This window comes from Pieris napi, chromosome 10, assembly GCF_905475465.1.
Source record: "Pieris napi chromosome 10, ilPieNapi1.2, whole genome shotgun sequence".
Classification (NCBI taxonomy): Eukaryota; Metazoa; Arthropoda; class Insecta; order Lepidoptera; family Pieridae; genus Pieris; species Pieris napi.
The window spans coordinates 12,313,012-12,339,485 of record NC_062243.1 but is presented as its reverse complement, the minus strand read 5'-3'; the positions used below and the strand labels follow the sequence as shown (position 1 = coordinate 12,339,485).

Here is a 26,474-nt window from a genome sequence, read left to right as displayed (position 1 = left end):
ATGTCGAAAAGAGTACTAGAGGTGGAGGGTTTTCCATTTAGGTGTCTTCTTCATGGCTTCTCAGTGTCATTAGAAAATGCCAAATTATATATAGTAGCACTGGCAATCCTCCACAATATTGCTATTGATATCAAAGAAGACCTGGATGTTACGTTTGATGACACTGAGAATGCTCCAGAAGAACCAAGGCCAACCTAGACGCCCTCAAGCAATCTGGCTAGACAAGCTGCTAGAGCTGCTTTTATTGAAACATATTTTTAAGGCTGTTTTATTTACATAGGTGTGGATAGTTAAGGACTTGAAATAAATAAAAAGTTATATTTCATTTAAAACGGGGGTTTTATTTTTTTTATAAGTATATAATTATTTATTTAATTGCTGCTGTAACAATTTGAGCCTTAGAAGATGCTTCTGTCTAGCCCTTTCGTGAGCTTCGGCGAGTCGCTTCTGTTTGAGCTCATGTGTTTCAGCCATCTGCCTTTGTTTTGTTTCGTGCTCTTCCTGGAAACACTGGAACACTACCGTGTTGCGGAGTTTGGCACTTTCCACTATTTGAGATGCCTAAAAAATTTAAGTATGATCGTTGAGGGATTTTGAATGAAATAGTCCTTTCTCTATCACATTGATACTAACCTCTTCTAACTTTTGTACTGCAGAACGTGGCTTTTTATGTAAAATTCTAGTCCTCTTTGTCTGAGGTTTTGGAGTTTCTATTAGCTGCAAATAATAAAATGTTATTAGTATATTGAGTAAATGTGTATATAATTGCTTTGGTTGATAAAATAAATACAACTTACATTAGAATTATGAGTTGTATCAAAATTATTAAATCAAACGTCAATCAAACACGGCGGGTTGCCAGGGTAACAATAAATAAGGGTCGTTTTGTTATTCAACCAATACACATCGATTATTGGTCAAAGAGGTGTTTATGCCCTGTACAAGCTCTATTCACTGAATTACTGTCACCTTGTCATAACGCATGTATAGTGATTTTTTATTAGTAAGACCGTATGAATTTACAATATAAAAAAGTACCAGGACTTAATACACTGACGGAGGTTTAATTGTTTGTGCATAATTTTATTTATTACAAATGTCATCTACATATTTATTCAAATATACAAAAGTGGTAATGATCTACGAACTTTTCTTATAAAGAGCTATATTTGTTCTGAAGTATGTAGACTTCAACATTTCAGTGAAATTGTTTCGTACCAAATATCATATTTCATAAGAACACTCATTACTGATAAAAGTTAAAGATGTTTGTGTCCCGACCAAGTCCATTAAAGTTAAAGGAACTCAAAGTGGACCAGTGTAAATAATAACTGAGTGGTTTTAGTCTGGGAGATGACGCTGTTATGATATTTAATTGAAATTGAGATATTTAGGTGGTAAAGTTCACCTATTTCACTATAGTATTTGTGCTTTATTACAAACTATTCCATATGTCCGTTGAGTGGGAATATTGTGTATTTTAAGGTAATTTTATAACAATCGGGTTAACTTTAGATTTATTAATAAATAAAGATAACATACAGAATGTTTGTCAGTTAGCTTTATATATTGAAATGTTAAAATAGTAGTGTGTGAAAGCTCCATTGCGTAGCACGTAGCTAAATGCTACGCTGTAGCTGTAACAATAAATGTAGAAACCAGACCCTACGTCGTAGCAACAACAGTTCCAAGCAATACTTGTTTATTATTATTAAAAAATCAATAGGATATTTTAAGATTTACATATTGGGTATTAAATTTATTTCTGCAGCTTTCTTTGAATTTCCTTAATTTATTTTGTAAAGAGCTTAAAATAATTTCGCATTTCAGGTGTATAAACTCACTGCATTGTAAGTGACAATTGAAAACACCTCGTGTGACAGCTTGATAAAGGTCTGGCACGCGATTGGAACAAAAAAGATTTTCGCATTCGAAACATATATGTGTAACTGGACGAACTATCTAATTTACCCAAACGTAATCCACTCAATCAAATCGCATAATTCGTGTAATTGGTACATGATTCTTCTTAGTTTAAAAATGTTTACTTTTACAAATAATTGCCCATGCATTAGAGATTAGGATTGCTTTACAACAAAAATTGTTAAAGATTTGCTTTAACTAATGTAACAATTAATTTACCCAGGTTTTACTGTTAAACAGTAGTGATCAAAGATCCAAAAGGTGGAATTTGCAGAATGACAAGCTGTTAATTAGTGGTGATAATTATTCATTTTAAATTTGAAATCTAGTCTATAAATGATCACTTTATATTCAACATTTTACGAATAGCAAATCGAAAAATATCTAAGGATTACGACATGTCTTAATATCTCGCAATATAGGGATAAAATAAAGGCTTATTCGACATAAGCGGCGCCTCACGGCACATTTCCCCGCTATCTAAGACCAGGCTAATAAAATAGAGACACCTGCCGCTTCCACAGTCCTTCTCACGCGTTTCAACATTTTCACATATAGACTAATTTGTCTTTGTTCTGAAGTGCCATTTTGGTTACAGTTTAATTTCCCTAATCCTGTGTATGCGCTTATAGAAAACAATGGAAAGATAAGATTGCCAGCTGATACGTTTGTTGATAGGATTTTCTGCGACTCAATTATTCTGTTTATATTAGCTTTTGTGATGTGTGAATTTGTAAGTTGTGCGAGATTCTTTTGTTTTCATCAATGTCTTGTTTATCTAAATTTATAATACTTGATTTGTATAACACATACATTGATAGACAATCTTCTATAACTTAATTATCAATAGTTTAATAAATGTCTGTAGATTCGAAGTACATTTTTGTCTTATAAAAAAATGGTATGAAATAATCCGCATATTTGTAAAGTTTTAGTCATGTTTATTGTGTTTAGTATATTTTTCCAAAAGATATTTTAATAAATACTATAAAATTCTTCATTTCTATAACATTTTATATAACACCAAAACCGTTTACATTTCTCTCGACTTTAATCGAAATTATAGCGAGCTCGTAGAAAATGACAAAATTCAATTTACCACTTAGAGTGTAATCGATAACGGACGCGAACCGTATAATCAAAGTTTAACTAATTTTCAAAGATAAGATGCGAGACATCGATTAAACACATCACAGCCGAATGAAACTTCTGCTTGAGTAACCAAGCAAAATATATATAAAGTTAGGTCGTAATTCACGATATCATTACGGGATCCCAGCCATCAAAGTTAACGCAATGATATGAAATAATGAAACCACGATAATACGACAGATTTAACGAACCAATGTACTTACTATGATAACTTTATATTTTACATAGATTATGTAGATATACATTATACAAATATTTCAATGTTGAAAGCTACTTGATCCTAATGGATTTACTTTATTGTGGTATAGTTTATTCTGAAACTAAAAGCTAAAATCATAGAAAAGTATTTTCGTGTTCATCTTTGCCATTTTAGCTCGGGTTATCGCTTTTAAGTAATAACGCCTCCCGTTGTACTCATCTTTTAGATTTATTACCGCGTTTTCTACATAAATACATTTAGTATAGGGTATTTTTTATCCGGTAACGATTGAGAATACATATCATACTTATATACATCGTTAAACACAAGCTCACCAACCCTACGGAGCCCTTTAATTAAGACAGTCTTCAGTTTCAAATCGATCTCGAACTTGGTCATACTAGTTCCTGTTAGGGTTACTGCTGCAGTTAAATTACAAGCTATCGGATTTATTACTTTAATTGCAATTGCATGTGATATTATTTCAACATAATTAAACCCTAGCTGTGAATCGACTTTTATTTGTGCTATAATAAAATTTATTCTACGATAAAGAATACAGCCATGCTGCAATCAGCGCATGCATTAAACCTAAAATGCATGTAAATAAATAATTATATTTCTTAGATAAGATTGTTTAGATAACTGACGTTTTATTTAAATTGTAATATCGAGACTTTGTTAGTCTGTGATAAACGTCGCGAGTGTTGGTTTATCATTTGAATTTTTACAAGTGGAATTTTTGTTTTTAACATTTTGGATTTTAAAGGAATTAGATTAAAATAATTGTTTTAATGATCTTTTAAACAAACTCTAAATATTGCTTTATGATGATTGAAACTCTAAATGTGTTAATTTATTTATTAAAAATGTGTTTTATTCTAACCTGAAGTTTAAACAAAAATCTTAAAACTAATAATAAACCAAACAGTAAATATATGTGAAGACAAGTAAAGTAATTAATAATTTATTAATTACCCGAAATAATTAGAGACACAACCTGATTTTTTTTTTCATTTAATGTGTTTTAGACACATAATACTATCTGCCTATGAAGAACAATGATTAATGAAGATGATACAAAATCTGAAAGACCCAACGGTTTTTTTATATGACTCTGCGCTATTTAATAACAAGTGCGTGTTACGAAATGTATTTTTTAGTAAACTCTTTAAATATACTGACAGAGGATCGACGGAGCTGGTGATGCCAATCAATCAAACCAGGCTAACGCCATCTATCAATACGTCACGGCGGACGCGTCCCACCAGATGGCATCTCTGGCTGATGGCTGATGAGTTATTAAAAACAAATTTCTATTTTCATCAATATTTTTATAAAAGGCAAATTGGCATACTTCCAGAACAAATTTATTGTACATTATGAATATTTTTTTAGCCTTATATTTTTATTTGCTTAAGAGATTAGTATATGCAGATGTGTGGTATAAATTAAGCTTCAACTTTTTAATTCCAAAATGGTTTTCAGTTGATATTAATATTGATTACGTCAAGATAAAAGGTGCATTGGAATGTTCCGTCCAATTCTGGCATACCGTGCAAAAACTACATAAGACACTCGGTAACATTTGTTGCGTCAACAAAATATAGCGCAATCGATTTGAAAGGTTGCTGCAGTCCAATACACGTATATATTGGATAAAATGTTTCGTACTTTTTGTATAATTCCTCGGCAAATTGAATTTATTTTAGACATGGATTTAACTTGTAATTACGAAATGATCCTTTAGATTCTATGAAAAAGGGATAAAAGCTTTTATTTAATTTTAAGCAGACACAAAAGGTACAAGTTAATCGCCGGCCTTAACGCCGACGCACGTTGATATCCGAATCGGACACTTTTATGACATCGGACACTGGGCGTTAAATGCGATGGCTTAAAAAGGGTTGAGTAGCCTTGTCACCTGGCAAGGCTTAAAGTACAACGCTACCTTTATCATAGCGTGGCCGGACGTTCATTGATAATTAATGGGTGGTGCCACAGTAACGATAACAAACGACGGGTGGCACGCGCATGATAACGATTAATATCTTCGTAGCAAAAACAAACCTACGCTCGTAGCCTTGGCGTGATAAATCATATCTCTGAGGCGCAAAAATAAATGAAGCTAATGATAAATGGCGACGAATTCGCGGAGCTTCGATCGACTCTAAGTTTCGACTGCTCACAAAATTAAACCCATTCTTCGTACGTCTATTGGAGAATCTCAGAATTTCCTCCATTTCATATCGGAGATTTTAAAGAAAATTTTAAATGAAATGTCATTTCTTAGACATGTTACCAGAGCGATTTTGTGAACAATCTCCATTGAATGAAGTTTTATGCAAACGTGGAAGTATTACTTGATTAAAATTTTCGTTGGTATTAAAAAACAAATGCAAAACTTAAAATCTACTTGGCTTTAAAATGATTGCACATAATGCGAGACACAATATTATCAAAATCAAGTAATAAAATCTTGCTTTATTAGATCCGAAGGGCCTTAATCTAAATAAAGAAACAATTTTTATTCTATTTCTTTTCGCTGCTCTAAATTCAAGAGGCAGTGAAAACTTTTCCAAGTAAATTATCTCATTTCTCCGCATCCCCTTTAAATTTATTAGGAATTTCATTAAGACGTACTTGGGATAATATAGGAAACAATAATCACATTGTGTCTTCTATGGGATCAAAACTTTTAAAATGTTAAGAATAAAAACAGGTTTTATTACTATATTAACTTGGGTGAAACCAGGTGCAAATACTAGTATTTAATAAAAGAGTTTATGTGAAATGTTTGCGTTGTGGTCTCGCTTTGCTGGATTTAAAACTAAAAATTAGTAGCTTGAAATTATACGTGCTTCAAACTATGAAAAACATAATATTTAACTACACGCAACAAGCAAATATTAAAAATTACGGCTAAAAATTCGGACCTCAAAGCTCCTCAGCTTTCCAATTATTATAATTTGAGTGAAATAATTAATCCTTTAAAATTTTATTACGGAAATTTCTTTACAGCATTTTAGTTTTACGAACGGGGAAGTGGAGATATTTGGTGATTTTTTTTTACATCGTGATAAATAAAACCTCTGGAACTAAGATCTCATTTGATAGGCGGTAATAGTCCCAATGCGATTTCAAACAGTGGCGTAGTTTCGGAAATTGCGTTAACCACATTGGAGTACCAGGAAATTAGAAATGTTCAGAGGTGTAATCGAATGTCATCAAGTAACTCGTGAACTGCTTTAAAGTATATAGATTTCCATTTCATAATTGACTTGATGTAGCACAGTCAACAACAAAAGAGCCTATTAGTTTTACAAGCTACATTTATTTAAGCAAAATGGATATTTGTTCGGCGACTGTACTAATTACATTAGTGATCTTTCCCCAAACAACTCTGCTTTCAGTGCAAATAAACTTCGCTTCGAATAACCGAGTCCAAGATCGTAAGGAAAAATTCTTAAACCCTCTTAGTTAAGTCCCAAAGGTATATGTTTCGATGTCATAACATCTGGTTTAATATTTGAGCACTGGAGAACTAAATTGTGTTTGTGTCTTAAAAACACTTATATTTGACGTAAAATATTTTGCGTAACGAAAGCAATTAACAAAATCATCATAAACTATATTAATATATGTGATTTTTTGTCTTTCCTATTTTATCTAAAACATCAAATAATCTTTCTTGTGAAATGTGAAATAGCTTTTTAGCTATACTAAATAAGATAAATATCCAAAAATAAAAACAATATATTTTAGAATATCTATTGGACCCGAAGGATAGTGTGTCGGTTTCGATTCGATTCAAGTTTTCAATCCCTCAGCGTTTTGGGACTTGCATCAGACAATCTTATCAGAGAGGGAGGGAAGATTTTCCAGTGTCCGGCTTCTCACCTTCAGGGATTTCCCCAGACGCCCTAGCGCGCTTGCCGATTGGATTTCAAATTATTATGCGTGCAACCCCTTAAAGGCTTTGCATTTTTAAAGCTTACTTCCTTAGAAAAGGTTTTATTGGATCAGACGGAGCATTTAACACATACTTGTACGTTTTATAATTTAAACCAAGAGTTAAACATTCACAGTCACGACATACGGACTACACTCGTCTAAGTTGCACTACAGTTACACTCATGTCTCACTCACATAATCAAAAGAAAGACGATGGTGTGATTGATTTCAATCTACCTCACTTGTTTAGTTATTACGATTTAATATCAACAATCGCCAGTAATTTGGTTTTTAAAGTATGTAATATAATTAATTAACTATTTAAGTACCTTTACTGTTTTGCTTTGTTAAGTAGATTAAGTATTAACATATAGGAAAGAGCGTTCATCCCTAACACAGGTTCTTGAACTTAAAAGGGATGTACTAAAATATAGATTTAAGACTATTTACTTAATAAAGAAAAATAACTTAAAATTAAGTTCAGGCGTATATTGCGTTTGAATCTCCATTTTATATTATATATCAACGTTCGAGCATTTTATATTATATATCAACGCACATGAAAAAAATAATGCTTAAACATTAAAAACTTGCAGACAAAATTTTATAACACAAAATTCTAATTTCCCGGAAGTTAGTTTTTATATGGTTTTAGATATGAAGTTGGAATTATATTTAAGCGTTAATGTTCATGAAGTTGGCAGTGGAAAAGATTCGCTCTCGGTCGCATTAGAGCCGGCCCACCGTCGGAGATAATGCCACTACAATACCCCAAGATCCGATTGTATTGGGAAATTGGATCGAATGCAGTGCTCCCCATACAAAAGATAAGAGCGCACGTGAAGTTATAGACTTTATTATTATGTACTTGCTATCAGCAGATTGCCGCATGCTCTTGACTGCTTCTCAATATTTTTATATTTTATTTAAGTGTCTCTTAATATTTTGTTACATTTTTCCCAAATATTTGGTATGTATTGTGAACGACAAGTAAAATAATTACGTTAAAATAGTTTTAAATCATTATTATAAACATATAATTACTTATTATGTAAAATAATTATAAGTTTATAATAATACATTTCTTGAATCCGTTAAAAAAGTTTTTTCTTTAAATGTGTAAAAGTTATGTTAGTAAAAGACAATACTAGATTTTAAACATATTAAAAATAAAATGATGCTGCAAATTATTTATTTTTAAAGTGGTTTTGAATTTAAAACGAAGTTTAGGAATTATTTGCTCCAGTGGTTTGATTTCTCAATTACCCAGTAAGTATGTATGACATAAATTATGCTGATATAACCATTATATAATTCTAGGTGTAAACAAATTGAATAGAGCATCATTCACTAAGTTCATGTTCGAAACTCGAAACTTTTATTAAATAAAAGGTAATACGAGAAAATTAAGTGCATTGCAGCAATTCTGGATACATATCGTTTGAATCCAAAAAATTTATACGTAATAACGTGCCATATCAAACGCCATCGCCGACGGCAAGCCATTCGCAGTACTGTTTTTGCGAGGAATGAAAAAATATCGTTCATGTAAATGACAATGCAGATTATGACTGCCCGTCGGGGACACATAAAGAGCTATAAGAAGTGTAATGGCGGCCGACTCGATAAGAAACGATTAGAGCACTGTACATGACAGTTTGATATGCGAAATGTTATTTATTTTCATGCGTCCTTTGTTTGGACTTTTATAATATGCAGTGAGAGGTTTTACGCAAGTTGTAACACTGTATCTGCGAATACTAAACAGAAAGCAGGAGTACGTAGCCGTTTAAATTTTCAAATAAAATAAATAAAACTTTTTGGTCAAATATTTTTGTAATATTTACAATTTTATATGAAATTTCATAAATATACTCAAAGTTAAGGCATAATTTAGATTTTTATCGTCCAAAACTTTGAGTATTTGATAATAGTCACCAAGTCTTGATAATCTAAAGCGACGTAATCTCTTCGCGTCAAAAATGAAAAATCTCAATTGAATTTGACGTTATAAACGCCCCGCTCAGCCTTATCTCCCCTCGACGATATCATTACAAGCCCTTCGCAAAAATTACGGTACAAAAACACTCGGCGCGCATACTAATCGTTCGCGGTCTATATATCCCATCCGGATTAAACAGTCACCGATTCAATTTAAAAATCTATTTGCACAGAAACAGAAGTACTAAATAATAATTCAAATTTTCTCTTTATTTGGGCTGAATGCTATATAAACTCTTAAAACCTACCCACATCCGTAGCGAAAGCCTGCTCGGTTATTTATGGAAAGCCAGGATTCATTGTGTTGTCGGTTTTCATTTTAACGTTTAATATTTTTTTTGTCTTTTTATGGTGTTTTCGCGATCACTGGAGCTTATACGATCATTTGTTTTTTAGTGAGCCCTTTCGAGTCGCTTAGTTCCGGTTATATGATTTATAAAGAGCCTACTTGAGCGAATTTTGGTAAAAGCGTAAGATATATTATGGATGTCGGTACTTAGCATGGAAATATGCGTTTTGTTAGAGGATAATGCCCATAGGGCAATATATTATAATGTTTTTGTTATAAAGAGGATTTGTTTAGTCAAGCGTTCTACTTTAATGTACCTTATATTTGTAATAATATATTTTGTATATACTATTAATTTAGAGGCGCTAAAACAATGAACATAATCTTTTCTAATCTAAAGAGCAAGTAGTATTAGCCTAGTTGGTTTTTTATTCTTAAAATATATCAGATAACATTTACAAGTCATAAAAAAGGCACGTTATATCAAACAAGGTTTTACATAAAAAATTGTAAAGGTTTGTCTTCCCCACTATCCCTTTGAATGAGGTTGGGCAGGTCATGTTTTTTGTGAGCGCTCGCCGGAAGCATTAGTTCCAATGGAGGGTTGAACCCTTTACATACTTAAGAGCCTCCGTATTAGTATCGTAAAAATGTAATTAAAATTCACATCATCCGACGGAGCTCTCGAAGCGGAGATAACTATCCTATTGTTTTGCGAGGGAGTCTCATAAATGGTCACTTTGTGTACAATGATACTGCAGATTTGAAATTAAACATGCATGTATCTGGGGTAACGTTTAGACCGTGATATTTTTGTGAGGGCGGTTTTAAAGGGATATTCCAAATTTGAAAAATAACACTTGCTGATAATTTTTAGTTTTAATACAGAAATATACTATGCCTTTGAAATCGCATTTTTGACCGTTAACTCTTATAACTTCAGCATTCTTGAGCATAAACATCAATAAAAAGATGTTTTATTTAAATTTAACAAGCAAACGGGCAGGATGCTCATCTGTTGGTTACCGCCGCCCATAGACACTCGCATTGCCAGCCTTTTATGAATTGGTATGCTCTTTTCTTGAAGGACCCTAAGTCGAGTTGGTTCGGAAATACATCAGTGGGCAGAATTTCGTATTCTACCTTGACGTCCGAAGATGAAACTTTGAGTTGAGCCGTATATCCTTATGTATGTAATTAAGATATACAAACATATCTCGATCTCGATTGATATAATTTTACCTTTGAAAAGGTATCCAAAATTAATAGACTGAAGTCTATTTGAATACATCGCTTAACAACTATTCGCGTTTTTAGAAATAATACATCATGTGTCAGTCAACAGACGATTGTTTCACCCTTGCGTTATCTTTACATAGCCGAAATCTGTTAATTTATAAACGAATAGCACGTAAATACCGCACGCAAGCCATTAAAACGATAGATAACGATTCTAAACATAAACAGTGAAAGATGGCTAGGTGCGGTGAAAATCATTTTTCATTAGACACGATAATTTACAATGCGTAGGTATGGTTGGTAAAAATATTCTTTAACATTTTGTTAACGTTTTTAATAAAGGTTTAATGTGCATATGTTTTAACTTCATACGAAGTGATTTTAATCAATTAGATATTGATGAACACGCAATTATAAAGTTGTATTAATTAATTGTAATTAATATTTAGAATGTTATAAATACGACAATTCAACTCCCAAGAATAGACATTAATTTTCACCAAAAGTCAATCTTAAAAGATATTAAATTATAACTAAAATATATTATTAAAAGGAGTTGTATTGTATCTCTACATACATTTAATTTGTATATGTATCATTACGATAGATTCTAAAATTCAATAGTACTGCGTGGACTAGCAGCGCAACCAACTTCCTTTAATCCATGTTTTTACGAAATATGAATACGCCAAACTATTATTAATACCATATTTATACATTACAATTCTACATTCTACAAATCTGTTCTACAAAAAATTTACTAGAAATTACTATTGCCCTATGATATATAAAGCCCTAGATAATAAAATCTGACATCGTTCATAACTATTTTTAACATTAATTTAAATTCTTTATTTCAAACTCGGTTATAGTTCAGATAGATAGGAAATGAAGATAGATTAGCCTCGCGTGGCTGCTTCGCAATCAGATGGTGACGATTTGATACGTAAATATTTGTTTAAACAAAGTTTAAATTGAACGCTTTACGCGGAAATTAGTTAATATGAAGTTTACAACGTGTAAATATAATTTTCTATAAAATGTGATTTGAATGACATTTTGTTTTGTATCCACATTCATATCATAATTCGTTAATCTATTTATGAAATATGGGATATTTATAAAGGATTATAAATAATTATAATAATATTAAAAATTACTGTCCGATGGTGATATAAATAAAATAATTCTCACGTTAATAATATACTTTTTAATTAAAAGAAAAATCCATCGCATCGATTTTCTTATCTTTTCTAACTACTAAATGACTAGGTTTTTAGTTAGACATTTAAATCGTAAATGAACTACAAACTTTCCACAGACTAAAGAGAAGTAAAAATTGTTAAGAAACGTAAACTTCAAGTTATGTACGAGAAGTAAAATAAAGCGGTATAAAATTAAACTATAATTTTCATGAAAACTCTCGCTATAGAAAAGTGAATTGCGTAGAAGAAAGCTTAAAGATAAATTTGGCTTAAGGACCTCTCCGACCATTGTGTATGGAGTAGTAGCTTAAATATTCATTCTAACCGAATTGTAAAGCCTGTTTTAACGCGAAAGAGTTGTTATATTCTTGTTAGGTGGCGAAATAATGTTACCTGAAAACGAAAAAAATAAGAGTGAAAAACCCAGTGTTGTTCAAGTAAAAACGGTAACCACAGTATAATATCTTAATGGTTTTCCTGAATTGTGTGATAATTTAATGGAGTAAGCCCGGTGAATTACTAGCGGATTTTCAGACTTACCGACCCATTTTGCATACATTAAAGTGTTTCAAGACTTAAACGTATTAATACGTCTTTAATATTTCGTGTAATTAAATTAATTTGCTGAGTAGTGGGATTTTAAGACATCAAATCATCTTGAAAATTCACATAGAGTTTAAAGACACAAATGTTTGTATTACTGTTTATATTTTGTATAATTGTGATGTCTCTGTCATTTCTTTTTATAATTAATTTACAGACTATTAGTTAGTTTTAACAATTTTTTTAATAAAGCTCAAATTATTGCACAATTTAAGCACAATTCGCACATTATAAGCAAATATAGCAAAGATGTTTTAATAAAAATTGTTAACATATGGCAATCTCAAGTGTCATCCATCAAATAACAATGTGCTATTAACAACTTAAGATTATTATTATAACAGAAGGAACAACACAAAAAAAAAGAACAATAACAGTAATAACTAACCTTAAAATATAATAATATATTATTAAAAGGAGTCCCTTTAGGCAAGGTTCCGAAAATACTGGCAGCGTATTTTGTATAAATCTAAATTGTTGTATATATTTATATAAAAACTATAATTATCTCATTTACAAATGTTATTTAAATTATTATATTATACAATAAATTTATAATTTAAGTTGACCATTATGTGTTACACAGATATTTAGAATGGTATTAATTTTATATAGCGCATGATCACTATTCCTCTCGACTGTGAATTTAAATTCAATTTTCATACGTCCTGAATGTCTGAGTTGATGTCGCTTTAATGTCGTCAACTCTTTATCCGCCCAACGTTATCGCTATTACAAAAAAAAAGTTGAAAGGTTAAACCTCACAGAAATATTAAAATGTAAATAACCGTGAACCCATGGTATTTGTGGCTCGTTCGTGCTAACGCTCTCGTGCGTGACAATCACGTTCAGATACCGTTTACACAATATAATACAATTTAATTAATTTCTACTATCTCCGCCTTTGAGGAGCTAATTTATTGCTGTAGAAAAAGTTGTTAACAATTTTTTAATTAACCATCACTTTAGATACACAGAAATGCGTGACGCCTTTGTTGTAACAACTCTATTATACCCTAGTGAAATAACAAGCTTTTAAAGTTATGTATTTTTAACGTCATTAAAACCTACGCAATAAAAGAGTATTATTCCGTGTTGATCAGAATTACGCTTAACGTAAATCTAAAACGGAATTAACGTTAAAAAATGACGAAACGCGAACGTCTCGTTTGCTTTTATTTTTGGGAATCATTTATTTTCGTCAAACAATTAGGCGGGTTTGCGAGGGCGCCGTGAGCAAGAAACTTCACTTCAAATCAGCACAGAAAAAAGGGTAGACATTTTTTGTTTCATAATCCGAGTAAAGTTCAACATTGAGTTCGGATAACGCGTTCATGCGTGCACCGGATCGGCAAACTTTGAAATGACATTTGCAGAGAGACGTACACCCAGATTTGCGTGCTAGACTGACTTTCTAATTTCGCACAAACTTTGTGAAACGTATACTATGTTCATGGGCAGCGGTTCAAACCGCAAGTAAACTAATCTGGCCCGAAAGGATTCGGTTCCTTGTATCGGACGTTTTATAAGCGCAAATGTTCAGAACACTGATTAATTCACACCACACACGAACAAAGTTTGATATGCTAAAACGGAACTGTTGTATCAACAGGCTAATCCTATAGGTGGACGCGACGCTCGCAAAGTTGATTGTTAATCTGCACTGTTTTCAGTGCTCTCATGAATGTTATTATTAGAGTAGTTTCGGGGAAATTATTTTTTGCTTTTGGTTTTTATCCTAAAAAATCAGTGACGCTACAATCTTTTTAGATATTGGCCTCTGATTTCCGTACCTGTTTCATGATTATTTGTCAATCTAAAAGGAAATAGGTGATTCTCCCGTGCCTGACACACGCCGTCGACTTTTTGGGTCTAAGGCAAGCCGGTTTCCTCGCGATATTTCCTTCACCGTTCGAGCGAATGTTAAAGTGCATACATAGAAAGAAAGTCCATATTTTGTGCTCAGCTGGGGATCGAACCTTCGACCTAAGAGATGAGAGTCGCACGCTGAAGCCACTGCTCTTTTAGCTGCTGCTAGCAAAGTAAATAATAAAAAAAATTTCTTCAATCAAACTCAGTATTAACATTTAATATTCTAGCTTGCTTTATTAGAAACACACATAAAATAATAATAGTATAGTAGTAATGCATTATTCATTAATATTATAAAATAATTGAGTAATCCATCAAAGCCTATATGAAATTTAAACGCTATTTTTATCTTGACTAAAAGAAAAAAAATATTACGAGAAGAACAGAGCGTTCTTTTGATAGTGTCTGGAAGTAGAAGGTTGGACACTTTTCTTTGTTAATATTTATATTAGGCTAGAGTTAAATCAGTTATAAATCTTAAATTATGATAGATTGAAATATCCAAGAATCTTGTTTATTGTAGTTACAATTAACCACAAAAGCGAGTAACTTGTCTTAGATAACATTTTTATTAGACTTAAAGATGTTTAACAGCTGCTAATGTGAAACTTTTCGAAGAAAATAAAGATTTAAAGGAAACATTCCGTCGGCTAATGATAAGCCTAGTCCTCGCATAATTTATAAAATCTGGCAACGTTTTAATGTTGGGCAGATGGCATCGTTTTATCTTAGCTATCAAGAATATTGTTTTTTGGCAAATAATTTCTTATAACTGAATACCGTTTCCAAGAAATAAGTTCCAGTTTAAATATTTTCTACGAAGCGCTGTCACTATTTGGGATATATTAGATTACTTAAATTGCCACAAGATATAAGTGAAAGATAATTTTTCACGCAGGTTGAAATATAAATAATTTATTCAGTTCACCTACAAATTTAGTCTTACTAAAATCTCGATTTGAGCAATAACAAAACAACTGAATGAATTGAAGGAACACATTGTAATTAAGGCGGTATAAATCCCACAATATTCTTATTATAGACCTTCAAGAGCTTCGTAAGCTCTTAGTAATAGCCCATATCAAGGTTATAGATTTAGGGTATTGGGAAGCAGAATTGCTGGCTTACAGGCCAATCAGTAGCTATAAGGCTTTATTAGGCAGTCTGTGCAGGGCAGTGCGGGCCCGGATAATCAATCGCTGCTTGCGTGTCGACCACACTATCTGTCTTTGACCAATTGAACCAGATAACCAGAGATAGTGGCGCAAAATTGAAGCCATCGAATTTATAATTAAGTTTGCTGTAAATGTCAGGCTAATGTTATAAACCTTTGTGACTATATAGTTAACGCACAAATCTTTAACTAAAAGTTGAACCCTAGTTTCTATAATAAAGATATTCTTTTAGACACTGAAAATGAGACGCGAGAACTCGCCTGTCCTTTGTTAGGGATGGTTTTAATATATATATATGATATATTATAACGACCCTCAATAATTGCATGTGAGACTGATCTATTTAATTGCACACTGTCTGAGTATATAATTATCGGATTATTCATATTTATTATAAAAAATTAAGTTTTATGTTTGCTAGTTGTCTTTATGTGATCTTATGTTATTATTTTTGTATTAATAAGTTTTCTATTGCATCAGTATGGTTGGTCTAGTAGAGTTGGTTTCACTTCAGCATGCGACTCTCATCCTTGAGGTCGTACGGGGAAGGAAAACGTGAGGAAAAGTCGACGGCGTGTGTTAGGCACAGTGGGCCGATCACTTGACTATTAGATTAACAAATGATTATGAAACTGGTACAAAAATGAGAGGCCCAGACCTAATAAGATTATAGCGCCACTCATTTATTTTATTGCATTAGTATTAAGTTACTGTAATTGTAATAAATAGATTTATTTATTATCTTATATATAAAATTCTCGTGTCGCGGTGTTTGTAGTTAAACTCCTCCGAAACGGCTTCACCGATTCTCATGAAATTTTGTGTGCATATTAGGTATGTCTGAGAATCGGACAACATCTGTTTTTCATCCCTCTAAATTTTAAGGGTAGTCCACGCCTAAATTGTATTTTTTTTAATTTTCAGATAAATTTTTTGTTTTTTATTTTTTTATGATACAGCATTACAAGTACATAAAATCCCTCCTCTACAATCAACCCCTATTTTTTATTATAAATGATATACATGGCAAAACGACGTTTGCTGGATCAGCTAGTATAATATAATGGTTGACATTTAAGTAATAGTAAAAAGAAGAACGTTTACGTCCAATATGTAAAAGGTAAAATCTGTATTTTTACTTCATTTCATTACGCCGAACTCGAAAGTAAATGACTCTTTTATTAGGTCTATATAGATAAGAACGGGAGTTCTATCTTCGCATACGTCCGCTGTATGAAGCCAAATGCATTGAGTCGTGAAATACGATGTCATATATTTAATTTATTACGGTTGCATATGTAAAATATGTATTGAACTACATTTAAATATGACAACAAAGTTTCTGGAGCAATGAAAAATGCTTTATACTTCAAAATTCTAGTTTTCATAAATCATCCAGAGCTGAATGGCTGAGAGGGAGAAGTTTTAAAGTCGGGTAAACTCGGAACTTTGTATGAGATTAAAATCATAATTTACTTGATGAGAAGGCATTATGTTGAATATGAAATTCTATTAAAAATTCTTAATTTCAATAACGCCAAGTCGTGCAAGCGTCTGTTCTGTTTCACTAATAATTTTCTTCAACATATTTATATAACACTAGCCTGGCCTGGCGAACATCGTACCGCCTAACAGTCGATTCTTTATTTTTTTAAATAGTTATTCTGCTATTCGGGACACCGGTCTAGCTAGTAAGATAAAAAAAAGAAAGTTACAACAAATACATTGTGTCAAAAAATAAAAATTTACCTTTCCGGAACCCCTCCACTAACACTTGAACTTAATAATATGGTGTTAAAGTTCAAATTGCCTTTTAATATTATTACGAATATTTTGTACGGGAATATAGAAAAGTGTTATTTTTAGACTTTTTCACTAATTTTTTTAATTTTTCTCTCCGTAAGAACCATCCTCGTACTTCAAGGAATATTATTAAAAAAATCAGACAAATCGGTCAAGCCGTTTTCACGTTATGTCGTGACAACGGAAAACGAGTTTAATTTTTATATATATAGATTTCTTGTCAAACTTTCAATCTATGAAAAGTGTGCTCATTACTGTAAAGACCAAAATAAAACTTACAAAATAGATACTTAAGAAACAGAAACTACTCCAGAATGAGAAATAAAATAAATAATTAAATGCGCTACAATCTTTTTAGGTCTGGGCCTCACATTTCTGAATCTGTTTCATGATCATTTGTCAATCTAATAGACAAGTAGGCGATCAGCTTCCTGTGCCTTAAACACGCCGTCGACTTTTTGGGTCTAAGACATGCCGTTTTCCTCATAATGTTCTAGTAAATGTTAAATGCGCACATAGCAAGAAAGTCCATTGGTGCACAGCCGGGAATCGAACCTACGAGCTCAACGATGAGAGTCGCACGCTGAAACCACTAGGCCAACACTGCTCATCCAGAAAGATCAACATCATTGTCAAGACCATGACAGAATGCCATATTAAGGAATGAATATTGTAAGATTAGGTAAAAAACCTCACAAATGTGCTAACGTTAAATTTAACCGTTGCGTAGCGGAAAGAGATAATTCGCAAGGCTGTAAACATAACCGTACGTTTTATAGATAACGAAAGGGACCGCCTCATTAGCGTCTACGCGGATTCACGAGCATTTTATGAGAACCGATATATTTAAGATATTTGCTTAGCTGAGCGGACGCAATTTAGTTAAAAAATGCCGACGTAATCTCAAGAAAATACCATAAAAGAGGGTGCAATGCGATTTATAACCGCGCAAATCTCCAAAATTACTTATGAAATTAATACATAATTAAAGGCAATTTTTACTGTTTACACGTGTATTTGTTATCTGCCGTTTCATTAATATAAAAATAATGTTAATAATATCGCGTATTTTTGCGAGCAGTATTGGCCTAGTGGCTTCAGCGTGCGACTCTCATCTCTGAGGTCGTAGGTTCGATCCCCGGCTGTGCACCAATGGACTTTCTATATGCGCATTTAACATTTGCTCGAACGGTGAAGGAAAACATCGTGAGGTGACATGTCTTAGACCCAAAAAGTCGACGGCGTGTGTCAGGCACTGAAGGCTGATCACCTACTTGCGTATTAGATTTAAAAATGATCATGAAACAGATTCAGAAATCTGAGGACAAGACCTAAATAGGTTGTAGCCCACTTTTTTTTTAATATCGCGAAATCCCAAATAATAATCCCGCAGTGTTACTTTAAAAGCTTTACAGGTATCGCAATTTTAAGATGACTTTAAGATAAGAGGGTTAAAAAATAATACACGGTGAGGGAGTAATCACGGTTAGTTAGTACCAGCTGCTCCCCGTTCGCGATAACACTTTAAAGGTACCGCGTTGCACGCTAAAACATAAGTTCCGCCGCCTCTCGATATAATTAATATGCTAAACAGTTTTTTTAATATATTATTACTAGCTTACCACTGATGGCATGCTATATATATATATGCATTTCATATTTTTAATTTATTTTATTATCATTTATTACTTAAGATGTCATGGTGTAATGGTTGCAGCTCCTTACAAACGTTGTGTAAAACAAAAAACTTGACGATTAAAAAGAGTGGCGGAGAGTTTATTGCCAGTTCTTCTCTTCCGTTCTACGCCCTTGGTTTGAGAACTGGCAGTAAATGTAAAATTAGAAGCATTTAATGTATATTTCTTTTTTGATGTTCATAAGTGTACATTGTTTTACCTTCATGAATAAATGATTTTTGACTTTTGTACGTATAGGCTCTTGGGTGACGTCTTTTAAATAGACAAAATTAACGTTATTGAAATGTATAATTACGTGTCAATGATTTATCTTCACTTCGAAAAACCTTGGTTAAAAAATTCACTAAAAACAGAACCCGATAGACCTTAACTTGTTTAAATATGTTATAGAAACGTTAAGTGCTTATTGATATTACAAATGTTATCTGGGATTTTATTTAGTACTCTTCCGGTATAGTTAGGTGATTCTTTGAAACGATCCCGGGGGAGTTGCAAACAACATTGTCTAGACTTGGATGAAGTTTATTTTACTTTAAAAACTATTACAAGGAATTTTATTATTTTTATAATGCACATTTCATACTCTATTACTGTGAAACTTTCAATTGTTATATTTGATTCTAATTTAATTTAAATACCTATACAACATACTCTCAATCGAAATAAGAGAATTTTCACTGAATTTAAAACTCTCGTTAAACGTAATTTAATCAAATAAGGTTTTTTTTCAATTTGGCGATTATTTAAATGATCCTAATCCTTAAGATTGATTTGCTCCAGTTCAACTGCTGCTCTGCCTTACAAAGAATTTCTATGACTCAAAACTTGGCGATTGAAAAGAGTAGCGGAGAGTTTCTTGCCAGTTCATCTAGCACGCTCTACGCCCTTGCGAACTGGTAGTAATTGTAAATTTAGAATCAATTTAACATTTTTCTGTTGGCGTTCATTTGTGTACTTGGTTACCTATATGAATAAAGTTATTTTAAGTTTGAGATACTGAAAAGTCGCTTTTTTAGAGTTTAGCGTTTAGATTTAATGAAATCACAGCCACCAGAATAGCTCATCAAATTTTAATTTAGTCATTGTCACTTAAAATTTCCAAAACAATTCACAAAATGGAAGCCTTAATTAAATGAATTATGCATAAAATTAAAAGCCATCGCGTCAAACATGTCAGTGGAGTGGAATGTTAAATGCAACAACGTTATTTGTTATTAATAATTTGAAAACAAATAGAAGCTAATGATACCTAATTATTCGTTGTATTAATTAATATTAGTATGATATTGTTGTAGCAGCGTTGTTTGACCAAAGACCTAGGTTGCAGCACCACTGGTTTTTTTGTGATAATGTTTTTAGTAATGAATTTCGTCTTGTGAGTGGAATAAAAAATAAATACATCAGTTCAGCTAACTTACTTAGGTCGGGGCCTCAGATTTCATGATCATTAGTCAATCTAATAGGCATGTAGGTGATCAGACTCCTGTGCCTGACACATGCCGTCGACTTTTGGGTCTTAGGCAAGCCGGTTTGCTCACGATGTTTTCCTTCACCGTTCGAGCGAGTGTTAAATACGCACATAGAAAGCAAGTCCATTGGTGCACAGCCGGGGATTGCACCTACGACCTCAGGAATGAGAGGCGCACGCCACTAGGCCAACACGGCTCTTAATCTCTTAATGAGTTAAATATAAGTAAATACCATGCGTATTATACAATGGAAAACGAATGAAAATGAAATATTAATTAATTGATTAATAATATATTTTAATTGATTATAATACTGAAATGAAAAGTAAATGCCCTTTCTGTAAAAAATCATACGATTATAAGTAATAATGATAATTAACAGTGAATTTTGCGTATCAGACAGGCGTAAATCGAACAGTCTTGCCTGAGTGGCTGTGCTTGGTCTAAATAATTAACTAAGTAAGCAATTGCTTACCCGAGTATCATGCGAAAATTATGTACGATTTCATCGATTTACAATGATTTAATTTGATTAATTACATAAAAACATATTCAGTTTCCGCGTGCCGTTTGTCATGGTTACAAAGAAGTTGTTTTAGTATTGTTGCTTTTACATTAAAAGTGTTAGTTGTCTAAATTTAAGTTTGTTGTTTAGTAAATCGGGAAAGATAAATAAACAAAATGCTAATACATGTAATGAAAAATGTTACTTTTCGATTCGATTCGATATAGGTTACGGTGAAATTACCGTAGATATTGGTTCGGGTTTACTGAATTAATTAGCGGGTATCGTAGAATCGGAGCAGGTGTTCGTTGGGCGTTATGGCTCTATTACACCACGAAATACGCCGGTTGAAATGCTTGAGCGATTGACCTAACGCGTATTTTACTACGTAATGTATTCCTTTTATATTCCATTAAACCAGCGTACACAATTGTGTTATGCTAATTTAGTAAACCAGCCTACGGGACGGCCAGAAAGAGCAAATCCCATGGACACCCATTTAGTGGGTGCGTTGCCGGCCTCTGAGGAAGGAGTAAACTCTTTTAATTTGAGTCATATCTCTCAGCGAAAATCCCCACCGGGAGCCAATTCACATATGCTACTATGTGATTCTTAGATTATTTACAGGTTTTTTAGCCTTCATAAAGTTCCAGTTCTCCGAGGCTCTTACAAAAGGTCATGAAATTGATAATGTTAATACCGTAATATTTTATACGATACACTCACGATCGCGATTATAAAATATTCTAATCGTATCGAGATTCAACAGTGTCGTTGTTTAATCAAATAGCATTCCGAATAAATGGAGCGTAGACGAATCAATATCGATTCAATTTACAATTCAACGTACATCACCGACGTATCAATTGTTCAATCTAAGGACTGATAAACGCATAGATTTGAGCTTGAAAAATAAGATCGATAGGACGCGAGTTTCAAAGTGAAAAATGTACGTTTGGATGGCGTTAATTCGTTTAATTTCCGGCGAGAGGGAGTGCCAGAGTCCGCTCAGATTAATTCAACTGAGGCCGTTGCAGATAAGGATGCTGAAATAAATTGAAAATGTTCAGAGATTGATTTGAATACTCCCGAGGATATATCGAAGGTATTGCCAAGCAGAGACCGCACTCCATTACGATTTGCCGATTCAGGAAGAGTAATGCTGCAATGAAATAAAACCGAAACTGGATAATGGGTTTCGCTACAATTAGTTATAACAAATATTCGGCAAGTAACTTGTTATCAAATGTTTATAAAATTCTGGTTAAATGGTTCTATTACGAGTAGTGTTGGCCTATTGGCTTCAGCGTGTGACACTCATCCCTGAGGTCGTACATTCGATCCCCAGATGTGCACATTTAACATTCGCTGGAACGGTGAAGGAAAACATCGTGAGGAAACCGACATGTCTTAGACCCAAAAAGTCGACGGCATGTGTAAAATTGGAGGCTGATCACCTACTTGCCTAGTAGATTTAAGAAATGATCATGAAACAGATTCAGATATCTGAGGCCAAGACTTAAAAAGGTTGTAGCTCCACTGATTTATTTAAATGGTTCTATACTCTCAAATATTGCAACTTAGTAATTGTAAAAGCAAATTTAACTTAACGATAAACGGAATAGTTCAATCTGCAGATTGTCTATTAAATCGTTTCTAAAATGGAGAAATTAATGCGATCGGCGTGGAAACTGAGATGGAACAATGTTCTACGCGTTCGTGATGAGAATGTCAATTGAAGTAAAGTGGCAGACCCTTGCCGCTGTTCCAACCAGGAACCCGTCCTATAATTTACATTCCACGATTTTATAGATCCCCCAGTGATATATTACTTAAAACAATTTCAGAGTTGTGTTTGAAAATCAAAACGTTCGAACGGGAACGATTTGATTGCCGTATAGACAAGTCCAACTAGCGTCCGATTGGTAATAGCGCATGCTAAACTTATTAGCCAATCGGAAAATGGCATCAACAGACGTAACAGGCTCGTGTGAAACTTCATTCGAAGGTAAACGTGACACACCTGAATGATTGTTACATCCAATCAGTTTCTTAATTGACAGTTCGCCTATGCGAAAACTAGTTAACTTAAAAAGCTGAGTTGATTTCTGTCTAGTGAGTGGAATAAAGAGATTTAGGGACTGAGTGAAAAGGCCACTTCGAACGATGAAACAATTTATCCTCGTAATCCACGAGTGTCAGATGATAATAAGAGTGACATTTAGAGCTGGCCGGCGTCGGTTAATTCTGAAGCGGCAGTCGACCGATTGTGACACGTACTAAACCCTGTTGCCACCAGTAAACCCATCAGGTGTAGGTACAATCTAATATCCCCTCAACTCTGAGTAGACGCCTAATTCAATTTGTCTTATAACAGGATCGCAAGATAATTTCAGTTTATATTCTATCAAGTAATCTGTCATCTACATAAACCGAGCTTTCTAGCGTAGTGTATTTTTATTACAATGTCATTTGCTGAGACCATTAGCTAAGAATACAAACAGTGCTATTCCATTAAACTGAGCGATCGATATCCCAACAGAATGAACGTAATTATTCGCATTCAGTCAACAAAGACACGGTTGCACAAAGAGGCCATTTCATAAGTTAAAGCATACTGACGATAGTTATCTGAGCGCAACTAGTGATGCGGTAAATCCTATGAGCGTACTTCGCAACTATCCCTCCTCAGGAGTACGTCTTTGTACGTACTTCTACTACCGGTTCACGATAATTGTTACTCTCAAAGTTTCATTCGAGTAGATCCAAAGCTATCCTAACTCCGTTCTTGTCCTTTAAATTGACGATTGTAGATTCTATTGTTTCTTTTGAATTGAAAGCAAAACTATGTTGAAAAATATAATAACTCAATTTAAAATTGTTCATAATCCGCGAGTTTTATTAGTATTACGAGTATTAAGTCAGTCTAAGCCGCTTTCGGGCGATAGTATATGAAACGGAATGATAGTAGGAGATCGTAACCACACAATTCCCTGTGAGGATTACGGTCGAGAGAGAAAAGTAAGACGATTAATCCCACAAGGTACAGGAGGAATTTATTATATAAAACGATTTTGTCCGTGGCTTTAAAATGCACCAGTGGTTGATATGGTTAAAATCGTTTTTAAAGAAAATAATAAAAGAGGTATTCTACTGTAGCCGCCATAAATGTTTAGTGTTTAGCTAAAGATATATATTAATAAAATAATTTGAATTGAATATGATAATGTATTGTCACCAGAAGTACACTTAGCCGAGAAAGAGAGAAATGTACTCTCTTTCTCACACATTAACAATAAACTAACGACTGTGGAGACAACTAAATAGATAATGAAGTAAATCATGTGACGGTTCGAGCAATCGTGGCTATCGAGATATAAAGAATGAGACCGGATGTGGACGCGTTTCTTTTAATACAGAAAAAAGGTTCTATTTTAAAGTACTACCCAAAGACAATATTTACGATTAGTTCCAAAAACATTTATAATCGAAAATTTAAGATATTTGTTAAGTGTACGATAACTATAATGTAAAGATATCTATCAAAAACGAACGAATCCTTAACCCATTACCCCACGACATTGTCTATGATCGAACTACACAAACAATTTTAAGGGATCGCGTGATAGAGTTAGCTTGTGTTATATACAGGCTGTTCTGAAACGAGATATCTTTAGATTTGTTTATCTTACATACACAGATATCATCATGTTTCAGTAGTATTCACATAATATCGTTTTGCTTTTACAGTTGTTAACGCATTTACATTGTACATTTTTTATTATACACTGTAATTGTACTATTAATTGTAGATTCCTTTAAATTTATATCATTTTTAAACTTTTATACCAATTTTGAACAGCCTGTATAGTAATATCAAGTCTTACTATTAACATTAAAGGTTATTCAACGTATCGATTTTACTTCACTCAACTGTATTGGGCAAATGTCAGACCACCTGCGCAAATGTTCAATATTTTATTATGAAACTAGATTTAATGCACAAATCTTTGATATAACTATTAAGTATTTTAAGTAATAACGTATTTTGTCTTTATTTATTCAACACCTAAAGCTAATCTTTGGTTTAACAAAGCACATTACATATTACGCCAAATATTAGGTTTACGTGAAAATCGGTGATGTTTTATTTTAAATAAGGAACAAAATTACAACGACAAAAACAATCAAATCACATTTTGTAATATGTAGCTGATATTTTAATATCATAATATGTCACTGTCAAATTGGTGACACAAAACCATAGGCATGTCACCCTCAGTGACATTTCTAAACGCGGGAAATGCTTTTGACATTTCATAAGTATTTATACGGCCTTGGTAAGCTGAAGAGCTTAAACTCCTATTATTATTGTATTATTTATTAGCTAAAATAGTTATTTATTTACGAGAAAATCTTGTGTGATTTTTCGTAAATTATCTGCATAATTTATACAGAGAATGATCATCAAATGGACAAAAAAGATCTTGCGAAGACTCAACATTTATCGAAAATATTTCTCATTGTATCAAAAACTTCATTGGTCGAGTAATAAATAATTTGAAAATGGAATTGCTATGATAAGAAAACTTATAAGTGTAAATTAACAGTTTTAAACTATCTTGAACAGTAGCGATGGTAAAGTTTAGCCGAGGAAGAATATGGAGCGGTGGGGGGTGTGACGTCACGTAAATAATTGCTCTGTCGAACACACCTGCCGGCGAAAGAAAATTAAGCGAAACGCAATTTGACTGAATGATAAAGCACCCTGAGCGTTGGATCAGTTTAATGAGGAGTTACGGACGAAAAATTGCTCCTGATTAATTTATAATCTCATTTCCATTATTAGCGCCTGCCGTTAATTCCTTCGTAATTATCTTTTGTAATGTCGGTAATGCTTTAGCGTAATGAAAGTAAATTACCGAGCACTTATAAGATATCTAATCCAAATGTTCCGATAAGGAACTAACATGCGGCAATGGTTTTTATGCGCTCCTTGCATGATATGCTCCCCTTAAATCTTGAAACTACATAAAACCAAAGTAGACTAGCCCATCCAAACATCGCGATATCATATATACCCATTTGGATTGCCGTAAATATAATGAGACCACTTTTTTAAAAACCGCAAAAAATACGGCACTCAATTTGGTTATGGCAACATCGCCTGGGTGTTTATTGGCAAATTCATAAACATTGACTCGTGAGCGAAATGTTGCCATTTTATACTCCCCAAACGAAAATGTGCAAACATGACATAGGTATCATATTTTATGGGATTCGAATAAAAATAAAGTTGATAGCCCCAGTCTAATTTGTCCGAGCCGTGGGCATATCGTGCGTACTTGGTTTTATTACGTAAAAAGAGTCGCACGTTTGTCAGCTGTT

General features: G+C 33.1%; 1 protein-coding gene and 1 long non-coding RNA gene across 15 annotated transcripts in view; both read right to left on the bottom strand.

Annotated features, from left to right (window-relative positions):
* The window catches only part of LOC125053054 (RNA-binding protein Musashi homolog Rbp6), a 480,872-nt gene that overhangs the window by 62,038 nt on the left and 392,360 nt on the right, over positions 1 to 26,474 (bottom strand). The window lies entirely within an intron of this gene.
* Positions 321 to 1,009, bottom strand: LOC125053056. Its single transcript, XR_007117525.1, has 3 exons — positions 798 to 1,009; positions 634 to 717; positions 321 to 561 (listed from the first exon to the last, which is right to left on the bottom strand). It is a non-coding gene; the product is annotated as an uncharacterized LOC125053056 (long non-coding RNA).